Genomic DNA, 11,660 nt, shown 5'->3' on the forward strand with positions numbered 1-11,660 from the left:
TAATAACAATAGCTAACATTTGTTAAATGCCTCATCTGAGAGATTTTCTTTCGGAGTGAGTAAAAGTTTCTGATGCTAGGCCAGGTGCTGGGGCTCACACCTTTAATCCCAGCACTTTGGGAGGCCAAGTTAGGCAGATCACTTGAGCTCAGGAGTTCAAGAACAGCCTGGGCAACATGGTGAAAGCCAGTTCCCTATAAAAAAAAATACAAAAATTAGCCAGGCATGGCGGTGCATGCCTGCAGTCCCAGCTACTCGGGAGGCTGAGGTGGGAAGATCACTTGAGCCCAGAAGGTCAAGGCTGCAGTGAGCTGTGATTGCACCCTTGCAATCCAGCCTGGAAGACAGAGTGAGACCCTGTCTTGAAAAAAAAAGAAAAAGAAAAAAAAGGCCAGGTGCGGTGGTTCACGCCTGTAATCCCAGCACTTTGGGAGGCTGAGGTGGGCGGATCATGAGGTCAGGAGATCGAGACCATCCTGGCTAACATGGTGAAACCCCGTCTCTACTAAAAAAAAAGTACAAAAAATTAGCCGGGCGTGGTGGGCACCTGTAGTCCCAGCTGCTTGGGAGGTTGAGGCAGGAGAATGGCACGAACCCAGGAGGTGGAGGTTGCAGTGAGCCAAGATCACACCACTTCACTCCAGCCTGGGCAACAGTGCAAGACTCCGTCTCAAAAAAAAAAAAATTTTTTTTCCTGACACTAGATAGTGGCAATGCTTGCACAACATTTTGGAGGTACTTATGTACTTAGTATCAGTAAGTATAGTACATTTTTAAAATAGTTAGAATGGTAAAATCTTGCTTTAAGTAACGGTAAGATTTTACCACAAAAATAAAGTCTAGGCATGGGTAAAGAATAGTTTACAACCACTATGAAATAAAGAGAAGTGAGCATGAGGAGGTTCTGAAATGGGTATCACTCCCTGATAAGAAGCTAGAAGGAGGCCAGGCGCGGTGGCTCACGCCTGTAGCCCCAGCACTTTGGGAGGCTGAGGTGGGCAGATCACAAGGTCAGGAGTTCAAGACCAGCCTGGCCAATATGGTGAAACCCCATCTCTGCTAAAAATACAAAAATTAGCTGGGCATGGTGGTAGGTGCCTGTAATTTCAGCTACTCGGAAGGCTGAGGCAGGAGAATCGCTTGAACCTGGGAGGCGGAGGTTGCCTCCGAGATCACGCCACTGCACTCCAGCCTGGGCGACAGAGCGAGACTCCGTCTCCAAAAAAAAAAAAAAAAACAAGGAAGATAGAAGGGGAGAAGGGAGTTGTTGAGCTGTTGCCTCACCCTTGAGCATGGTCTGGACAGGACACAATGTGTGGAGCTGCCCCGGGTCATGGGTGACCAGGAGACAACAGGCCAAACATTGAAGACATGAGTGGTAAAACAGAAAGGGCTTCGTTCTTAGCAACATGCATGAGTTTTTGCACAAAATCTTCCTGTTAGGCAAGGTAACTAAATATCTTTTTTGTTTAGGTAATCAGTTCTTCAAAACTGAGCCCATCTTGATAAGTTACTCCACCAAAGGGTGGAGTGCAGTAAAGAAATGAGGCTTGTGGTTACAGATGAAGCAATGTCTTTGAGAAAAGCCCTTCTTTGCCACAATCACTTTTTTTTTTTTCTTTTGAGACAGGGTCTCTCTCTGTCGCCCAGGTTGGAGTGCAGTGGCGTGATCTTGGCTCACTGCAACCTCTTTCCCCCTGGTTCAAGCGATTCTCCTGCCTCAGCCTCCCGAGTAGCTGTGATTACAGGCACCCACCAGCACGCCCAGCTAATTTTTGTATTTTTAGTAAAGACGGGGTTTTGCCATGTTGGCCAGGCTGGTCTTGAACTCCTGACCTCAGGTGACCCGCCCGCCTCGGCCTCCCAAAGTGCTGGGATTAGGCCTATAAAAGCCATTTTAACTGCGGTGAGAGGATATATGTGTCATGTAGTTTAGCCAGGCATCGTGGTGCACACCTGTAGTCCCAGCTACTCAGGAGGCTGAGGTGGGGGGATGACTTGAGCCTGGAGGCTGCAGTGAGCCATGATCGTGTCCTTGCATTCCAGCCTGGGCAACAGACCCTGCCTCAAAAAAAAATACATAAAATAAAAATTAAACTAAAATAGGGTTGCCAGATTCAATGTAGGATGCCCAGTTGATTTCAAAACTCAGATAAACAACAAATAAAATGTTTAAGTCTAAGTACAGCCCCCAAACTGCATGAGATATACTTACATTCAAAATTTTTTTGTTTATCTGAAACTTTAAATTTAACTGGGCATCCTGTATTTTAATGTCCCAAGTCTAGCAATTCTATTTTAAAAGAATCCCTCTGTCTGCTACGTTGAGAGCAGATGGTCAAGGCGGGAAATGAAGGTAGAAGCAGGGAGATGGTTTAGGACGCTATTGTGATCAGGTGAGAAGGGCTGAGTCAGACCAGAGGGTGCCAGCAAGGCTGAGGACCCACCCTGTTCCCAGCCCCGCCCCTCCTGCTGCCCTTAACTGATGTGACACAATCCTTGTGAGGTCTGTGGACAGAGCGGGGGAACTGCACGGAATCTGACAATATCAACCTAAAAATTATTCACTGCCTACTCATTTCCCGTGCAAGGATAAACAAGAGTGCTGAAATGCGAGGCTTGCAAAGCCACAAGTTAGGGAGGGCTTAATTATTTGCTTGCCTGCCTTATCAGTGTTACGAAGGCATTTTCCACCTTCCACTTCCTTTTCCGTTTGGACAAAATTCAAACTTCTAGGCCAGGCGTGGTGGCTCACCCCTATTATCCCAGCACTTTGGGAGGCCGAGGCGAGTGGATCACTGGAGGTCAGCAGGTCGAGACCAGCATGGCCAACATGGTGAAACCCCGTCTCTATTAAAAATACAAAAATCAGCTGGGCCTGGTGGTGCATGGCTGTACTCACAGCTATCTGGAGGCTGAGGCTGGAGAATCGCTTGAATCCAGGAGGCCGGGGTTGCAGTGAGCTGAGATTATGCTACCGCACTCTAGCCTGGGCAATAGAGTGAGACTCAGTCTCAAACAAAACAAAACAAAACAAACAAAAAAAACCACACGCACACACACACACACACACTCAAACTTCTTTTATTTTTTGAGACAGATTTTCGCTCTTGTTGCCCAGCCTGGAATGCAATGGCACGAGCTTGGCTCACTGCACACCCCCTCTCAGGTTCAAGCGATTCTGCTGCCTCAGCCTCCCAAGTAACTGGGATTACAGGCATGCGCCACCACGCCCGGCTAATTTTGTATTTTTAGTAGAGATGAGGTTTCTCTATGTTGGTCAGGCTGGTCTCCTGCCTCGGCCTCCGAAAGTGCTGGGATGACAGGCATGAGCCACTGGGCCCAGCTACATTCAAACTTCTTTTTTTTTTTTTTGAGACGGAGTCTCGCTCTGTCGCCCAAGCTGGAGTGCAGTGGCGCGATCTCAGCTCACTGCAAGCTCCGCCTCCTGGGTTCACGCCATTCTCCTGCCTCAGCCTCCCAAGTAGCTGGGACTACAGGTGCCCGCCACCACACCCGGCTAATTTTTTTGTATTTTTGGTAGAGACGGGGTTTCACCGTGTTAGCCAGGATGGTCTCGATCTCCTGACCTCGTGATCTGCCCCGCCTTGGCCTCCCAAAGTGCTGGGATAACAGGCGTGAGCCACTGCACCCGGCCCCACATTCAAACTTCTTATCACAACTTGCAAAGTTCTGCACGATCCGGGCTCAGCACCTCCCTTCTCCTGCTGTGCTCTAGCCGGCTCACTTTGCCTCAGCCACGCTGGCCTGTGTCCATTCTTGGAACTAGCACTGGCCGGGCTTGCTCCTGCCCCAGGGCCTTTGCCTGCGCTGTGCCTTCTGCCTGAAGTGTCAATCTCTTTGCATTTCTCATGGCTGGATACTTACACTGTTTTTAATTCTCAGCTTCAACATATTGTCATCCAAGTCTTCCCTTACCCACTTTGCAAAGGAAAGACCCACCCCCCATACACTCATTGTGTTATATTGCATCCCTCTGTTGATTTCTAGCATGTCTCTCATTACAATCTACAGTTTGTTGTTTTTTTCTTTCAGATGGAGTCTTGCTCTGTCGCCCAGGCTGGAGTGCAGTGGTGTGACCTCAACTCACTGCAACCTCTGCCTCCCGGGTTCAAGTGATTCTCGTGCCTCAGCCTCCCAAGTAGCTGGGACTACACACGTCCACCACCACGCCCAGCTAATTTTTGTATTTTTAGTGGAGATGGGGTTTCACCATGTTGGTCAGGCTGGTCTCGAAGTCCTGACCTCATGATCCGCCAGCCTCGGTCTCCCAAAGTGCTGGGATTACAGGCATGAGCCGCCGCACCCAGCCAACAGTAACAGCCCTTTCAAAAGGCCTGCTCCATAGTACGTGCTCGACAAATATTTGTGAAATCACTGGATACATAAGACAGTTCCAGGGAAGGGGAGTGGCTTGCTCAGAACAGGGAAGCTGCCCAGGAGTCTTTCTCCTGATTCTCAGACCACGATCCCGTGCTCAGTTCCTCGCGGATTCAAGGCTGATGAAGGCAAGGGCCACACTGTCACCCACTCTTTGAAAGCCCCAAACCAGAAGTCATTCCGGGGTGGCTGTTCAAGGTTCTTCACTGATCAGGTCTCTTGGTAACAAGTGTTGGCCTCCCACAGGTACATGTCAGCATCTCCTTCCTTTCAGAGGCTGAATGCTTGTCCATTTATGTAGATCCCACACTTTCTTTACACATTCATTCATTGATGGCACTTACATTGCTTCCATTTCTTGGTTTTTGTGAATAATGCTGTTAAGAACATCAACGTATAAATTATCTCTTCCGGCCGAGCGTGGTGGCTCACGCCTGTAATCCCAGTACTTCAGGAGGCCAAGGAGGGTGGATCACTTGGGCCCAGGAGTTCAAGACTAGCCTGGGCAACATGGTGAAACCCTGTCTCTACAAAAGTAAAATAAAATTAAATTAAAATTAAAAGTAGCTGGGCTTGGTGGTGCATGCCTGTAGTCCCAACTATTCAGGAGGCTGAAGTGAGAAGGTCACTCGAGCCCAGGAGGTCGAGGCTGCAATAAGTAAGCCAAGATGGCACTACTGTATTACTCACCAGGCAACAGAGAGAGAGAGACCCTGTCTCAAAAATAAATACACAGATAGGCTGGGGGCAGTGAGTCGTGCCTGTAATCCTCGGCTTGGGAAGCCGAGGAGGGTGGATCACCTGAGGTCAGGAGTTCAAGACCACCCGGGTCAACATGGCAAAACCCCATCTCTACTAAAAATAGAAAAATTAGCTGGGCATGGTGTTAGGTGCCTGTAGTCCCAGCTACTCGGGAGACTGAGGCAGCAGAATCACTTAAACCCAGGAGGCAGAGGTTGCAGTGAGCTGAGATCGCACCACTGCATTCCAGCCTGGCTGACAGAGTGAGACTCCCTCTCAAAAAATACATATATACATACATACATATCTCTTCAAGATCCTGCTTGGAATTCTTTTGGGTATCTCCCCAGAAATGGAATTGCTGGATCCCATGGTAATTCTATTTTATGAGTTAGAACTTGATGGCCTGAATTTTTGTGGTGTCAGCTGCAGACTCACAGTGAGGGAAGCCCAGGAGGGGATGGGCTTTAAGAGGATGATGCTGCAACAGAGGGGCTTTAGTTAATACGGATGTGCTGTGTTCTTGAGCCTTCCTAAGAGAGTAGATTGTAAGTGTTCTTACCACACACACAAAAATGATAAATGTGAGGCAATGCACATGTAAATTAGCTCAATTTAGCCTTTTCACAACGTATACTATTTCAGGACATCATGTTGTACACCATAAATACATACAATTTTTATTTGCCCTAAAAAATAAATCAGTAATGCTTAAAAAAATTAAATTTCATATTGTAGGGGGGGAAACAGTGCATGATGTTGCAATGTACTGCGTTTCATTTCCTGAAGCGTCAGCAAAAGACCAGCCCTGGGGTAGAAGACCAGAGCGGAGGGAGCGTGGCCTCCCCAGCTCCCCACTTCCTTCTCAAGCTGCAGGCTGAACTAGGGTCTCTGGAACTGGGCTAAGGGGCCCCCGTGTCTGCAGCCTCTCTGCGGGGCTTCATGGACTCCAGCAAAAGGCTTGAGGCTGGAAACGAGGGTATGAGCGTGCGGAGAGGTAGGGTGAGGTTGGGTTTCTGCAAGGAAATAATAATCACCGTGCTTAACCGATGTACTAGGCACCAGGCTGAAGGCCACATCAGCTGGCGAGGCTGGGAGAGAAATTGACATCCCCTCTTGCTGCCCCGCCTTTGGCTGGAAACAGTCATGAGCCGCCACCTAGCGGCGAAAATGACAGCAACAACTTGGACCTAGAGCTGGGGCCACGGAACGAAAGGCGTCATCCCTTTAAATTAGGACAATTGCCCTCTCTCAGGGCAGCTTCTCTGTTCTGGTTACCTGCTGACTTACACCCAGTCACCCCAAACTTCGTGGCAAAAAACAACTGCTATTTATCCTTCCTTCCTTCCTTTTTTGAGGCAGAGTCTCGCTCTGTCGTCCAGGCTGGAGTGCAGTGGTGCGATCTTGGCTCACTGCAGCCTCCATCTCCCGGGTTCAAGCGGGATTCTCCTGCCTCAGCCTCCCTGCTAGCTGGGATTACAGGCACGCACCACCACGCCCAGCTAATTTTTGTATTTTTAGTAGAGACAGGGTTTCACCATGTTGGCCAGGCCGGTCTTGAATTCCCGACCTTAGGTGACCCGCCCGCCTCAGCCTCCCAAAGTGCTTGGATTACAGGTGTGAGCCACCACGCCCGGCTATAGTTTATTTATACTCGTAGATTCTAGCAGTCAAGAATTTGGACAGAGTACAGAAAGGGTGGTTTTATCTGCAGCCTCAGCTGTGAAGACTGGAATGGAGGGTGCCGGAATTATCTGGAAGATCTGGCAGCGTCTTCACTCATACGTTCGGTGTCTGGGCTGGATGACTCCAAGGTTGTGCGCAGCTGGAGGACAGCTGACCCGAGTGCCCACACGTGGCCTCTCTGTGTGACTTGGGCTTCCTCACAGCATGGTGGTCTCAGGACAGGCAGACTTCCTGCATGACGTTTGGTTCAGCAAACAAGGCAGAAGGTGAATCACCTTTTATGATCTAGACTCAGAAGTTGCCTCTAGGCTGCAGTGCAGTGGTGTAATTATAGCTCACTGCAGCCTTGACCTCCTGGACTCAAGAGATCCTCCTGCCTCAGCCTCCCAAATAGTTGGAACTACAGGCACATGCCACCACGCCTGGATAATTCTTATTTTATTTTTTTAATGTGGAGACGGTGTCTATTCTGACTCTATCAGCCGAAGCAGTCAGGGACTCACCAATATTTCAGAGGAAGGAGCTATAGACTGCACCCGTAGAAGGGAGAATGTCAGCTGGGCGCAGTGGCTCATGCCTGTAATCCCAGCACTTTGGGAGTTTGAGGCAGGTGGATTACCTGAGCTCAGGAGTTTCAGACCAGCCTGGCTAACATGGTGAAACCCCGTTTCTACTAAAAATACACACACACACACACACACACACACAATTAGCCAGGCATGGTGGCTGGTGCCTGTAATCCCAGCTACTCTGGAGGCTGAGGCAGGAGAATTGCCTGAACCTGGGAGGTGGAGGTTGCAGTGAGCTGAGATTGCGCCATTGCACTCTAGCTTGGACAACAAGAGCGAAACTCCATCTCAAAAAGAAAAAAAAAAAAGAAGAGAGAATGTCTAACAACTTGCAGCTGTGTTTTAAAACTGAATGTTCTCCCTGAGGACTTGAATATAAAGCTTTGTCAGTTGCTTGGTGTGGTGAAGCAATGAGAGTGTTTTTTTGGGGGGAGGAGGTGTCAGATAGATCAAGAATTTATAATTAGCATAAGAAATGTACTTCTTAACAAAGCCAGCCTGGGCAACATAGTGAGATTCCCATCTCTACAAAAAAAAAAAAAAAAAAAAATTAGCCCAGTGTGGTTGTGCACACCTGTGGCCCCAGCTACTCGGGAGGCTGAGGCAGGAGGATTGCTTGAGCCTGGGAGGTCAAGGCTGCAGTGAGCTATGATTGTGCCACTGCACTCCAGTCTGGGTGACAGTGCAAGACCCTGTCTCAAAAAATAAAAATAAAAAAAAAGAAACATACAAAAAAAGGACACATATTAGCAATGTGAAACAAGAACAATTATCCATAAAGCAAGAGGCTTATGGAAATAAAAAGTATAAAAATACATGATGGTAAAAAATATATAACATTATCCTCTAACAGAATAGGCAGTAGGGTGGGTGCCGTGGCTCACGCCTGTAATCCCAGCACTTTGAGAGGCTGAGGTGGGATGATCACTTGAGACCAGGAGTTCGAGACCAGTCTGGGCAACATGGTGAGACCGTGTCTCTTAAAAAAAAAAAGGCAGAATTGATACAGCTGAAGAAAAATGAACAAGTAAGAAAATGTGGTGGAGGAACTTCTCCAGGAAGCTGATATAATTATATTAACATCAGAAAAAATAAGAGAAAAGCCATCGTAAGATATAAGGGACAGCTGTTTCTCAAAATCCAAAATCTTCTCTGCTAAGAGAATCCTGATTTTGTTTTTGTTTTTGTTTCTTGAGATGCAGTCTTGCTCTGTCGCCCCGGCTGGAGTGCAGTGGTGCGATCTCAGCTCACTGCAAACTCCACCTCCCAGATTCAAGCGATTCTCCTGCCTCAGCCTCCCCAGTAGCTGGATTACAGGTGCTCGCCACCACACCCAGCTAATTTTTGAATTTTTAGTAGAGACGGGGGTTTCACCATGTTGGTCAGGCTGGTCTCAAACTCCTGACCTCGTGATTTGCCCACCTCAGCCTCCCAAAGTGCTGGGATTACAGGCCTGAGCCACCGCACCCGGCCGAGAACCCTGATTTTGTTCAGGTGTCAGGTGGCCACCCTTGTCCCTTGGAGACTTGGCCCTTTTCTAGTTTCAGGCATGAATCTTGATTAGTCTAAGGCTTAGTGACGTGCTGGTTGTGAAAGTGTGGTCCCTGAACCAGCAGCGTCAGCATCACCTGGGAGCTCGTCAGAAAGGCAAATTCTTGAGCCCCACTCCAGACTTACTGAATCAGAGTCAGAAACTCTGAAGGTGAGCTTTTCCTTTCTCCTCCTCTCCAACCTATGGTTTGACAAGTCCTCCAGGTGATTCTGATGCACACTGAAGTCTAAACACCTTTAGCCCAGTTAGGTAAACACACGCCCACTGCTAGTGGTTATTTAAGGAAGGGGCTGGATGCAATTGTGTTTCTTGAGATGTGAGTGGAAATCTCGTGGGAGCCTTCCTCATGTTGGAGAGGGCCGCGTTGGAAGGGCCTTTCTATGCCCTTCGTCTGCTTTTTATCTCATCCTTTCCAAAAAATTAACTTTGTATTTATTTATTTGAGACAGAGTCTTGCTCTTGTCGCCCAGGCTGGAGTGCAGTGGCGCGATCTCGGCTCACTGCAACCTCCACCTCCTGGGTTCAAGCAATTCTCCTGCCTCAGCCTCCCGAGTAGCTGGGGCTACAGGCACCTGCTACTATGCCCAGCTAATTTTTTTTTTTTTTGAGACGGAGTCTTGCTCTGTCGCCCAGGCTGGAGTGCAGTGGCACGATCTCGGCTCACTGCAAGCTCCGCCTCCCGGGTTCAGGCCAGTCTCCTGCCTCAGCCTCCCGAGTAGCTGGGACTACAGGCTCCCACCACCAAGCCCGGCTAATTTTTTTATATTTTTAGTAGAGACAGGGTTTCACCGTGTTAGCCAGGATGGTCTCGATCTTCTGACCTCGTGATCCGCCCGCCTCGGCCTCCCAAAGTGCTGGGATTACAGGTGTGAGCCACCGCGCCCGGCCGCCCAGCTAATTTTTGTATTTTCCGTAGAGACAGGGCTTCACCATGTTGGCCAGGCTGGTCTCAAACTCCTGACCTCAAGTGATCTGCCCACCTCAGCCTCCCAAAGTGCTGGCATTACAGGAGTGAGCCACCTCACCTGGCTTAACTTTTTATTTTAAAATAGTTCTGGAGGCCAGGTGTGGCAGCTCACGCCTATAATCCCAGCACTTTGGGAGTCTGAGGCAGAAGGATCTCTTGAGCCCAGGTGTTTAAGACCAGCCTGGGCAACATGGCAAAAATCCCATCTCTACAAAAAATTTTTTAAAAATTAGCATTTGCCTGTGTGTCCAGCTTCTTGGGAAGCTGAGGTGGGAGGATCACTTGAGCCTAGGAGGTCAAGGCTGCAGTGAGACACCATACTGGGATTACAGGCATGAGACACCACTCCAGGTCTGGGTTCTCTCTTTTTTTTTTTTTTTTTTGAGACAGAGTCTCACTCTTTCGCCCAGGCTGCAATGAAGTGGCGCCATCTTGGCTCACAGCAACCTGCACCCCGCAGATTCAAGCGATTCTCCTGCCTCAGCCTCCTGAGCAGCTGGGATTACAGGCGCCCACCACCAAGCCTGGCTAATTTTTATATTTTAGAGATGCCCAGGCTGGAGTACAGTGGTGCGATCTCAGCTTAACACAACCTCCACCTCCCGGGTTCAAGTGATTCTCCTGCCTCAGCCTCCCCGTTAGCTGAGATTGCAGGCATGCACCACCACGCCCGGCTATTTTGTATTTTTACTAGAGACAGGGTTTCTCTGTGTTGGTCAGGTTGGTCTCCAATTCCCGACCTCAGGTGATCTGCCTGCCTCGGCCTCCCAAAGTGCTGGGATTATGGGTGTGAGCCACTGTGCCCGGCTGATCTTACATTTTCTTATGCACTTATTCATGAGCTTTTTTTTTTTTTTTTTTATGAAAATGAATTCCTACCATCCATTCTCCTTCCAAACTGCTCATATGCAGTATTCCCAAGGTTTTTGCACATGTATATAACAGAATGTCAAAGTAGATTCATTGCAATCTCAGTTTCTGCTCAGGCCCAAAGATTATAGATGCCAGCGAGGTCAGATCTCACAGTAGGGCCATTTCTGCATGACTTCAGGAGAAAATGCTGAAAACCTAATTTCCCCACACCCCTGGCCTCTTGTCCACCGGAAGGTAAGAAAGGAGTGTTGGGGGGAGGGGGGAGGGATAGCATTAGGAGATATACCTAATGCTAAATGACGAGTTAATGGGTGCAGCACACCAGCATGGCACATGTATACATATGTAACTAACCTGCACATTGTGCACATGTACCCTAAAACTTAAAGTATAATAATAATAAAATAAAATAAAAATAAATAAATAAATAAAAATTAAAAAAAGAAAAAAAAAAGGAGTGTTGAGATTAGAAGGTATTTTTTTTCCTATTGGGATACAGGTGGTGTTTGGTTGCATGAGTAAGTTCTTTAGTGGTGCTTTGTGAGATTGTAGTGTAGCCATCACCCAAGCAGTATACACTGCACCCCATTTATAGTCTTTTATCCCTCGCCCCCCTCTCACCTTTCCCCACCAAGTCCCCAAAGTCCATTGTATCATTCTTATGCCTTTGCATCCTCAGAGTTTAGCTCCTACATGTCAGTGAGAACATACGATGTTTGGTTTTCCATTCCTGAGTTACTTCACTTGGAATAATAGTCTCCAGAGATTACAAGTTTTTGTTTTGTTTTATTTCTGTGTGTTTGTTTACGTAAGCTGTTGGTGTGCTGTGACTCCCATCCTCTGTCCACCATAGATGTGTGATGGAGGATGA

Source organism: Pan paniscus, chromosome 20, assembly GCF_029289425.2.
Source record: "Pan paniscus chromosome 20, NHGRI_mPanPan1-v2.0_pri, whole genome shotgun sequence".
Lineage (NCBI taxonomy): Eukaryota > Metazoa > Chordata > Mammalia > Primates > Hominidae > Pan > Pan paniscus.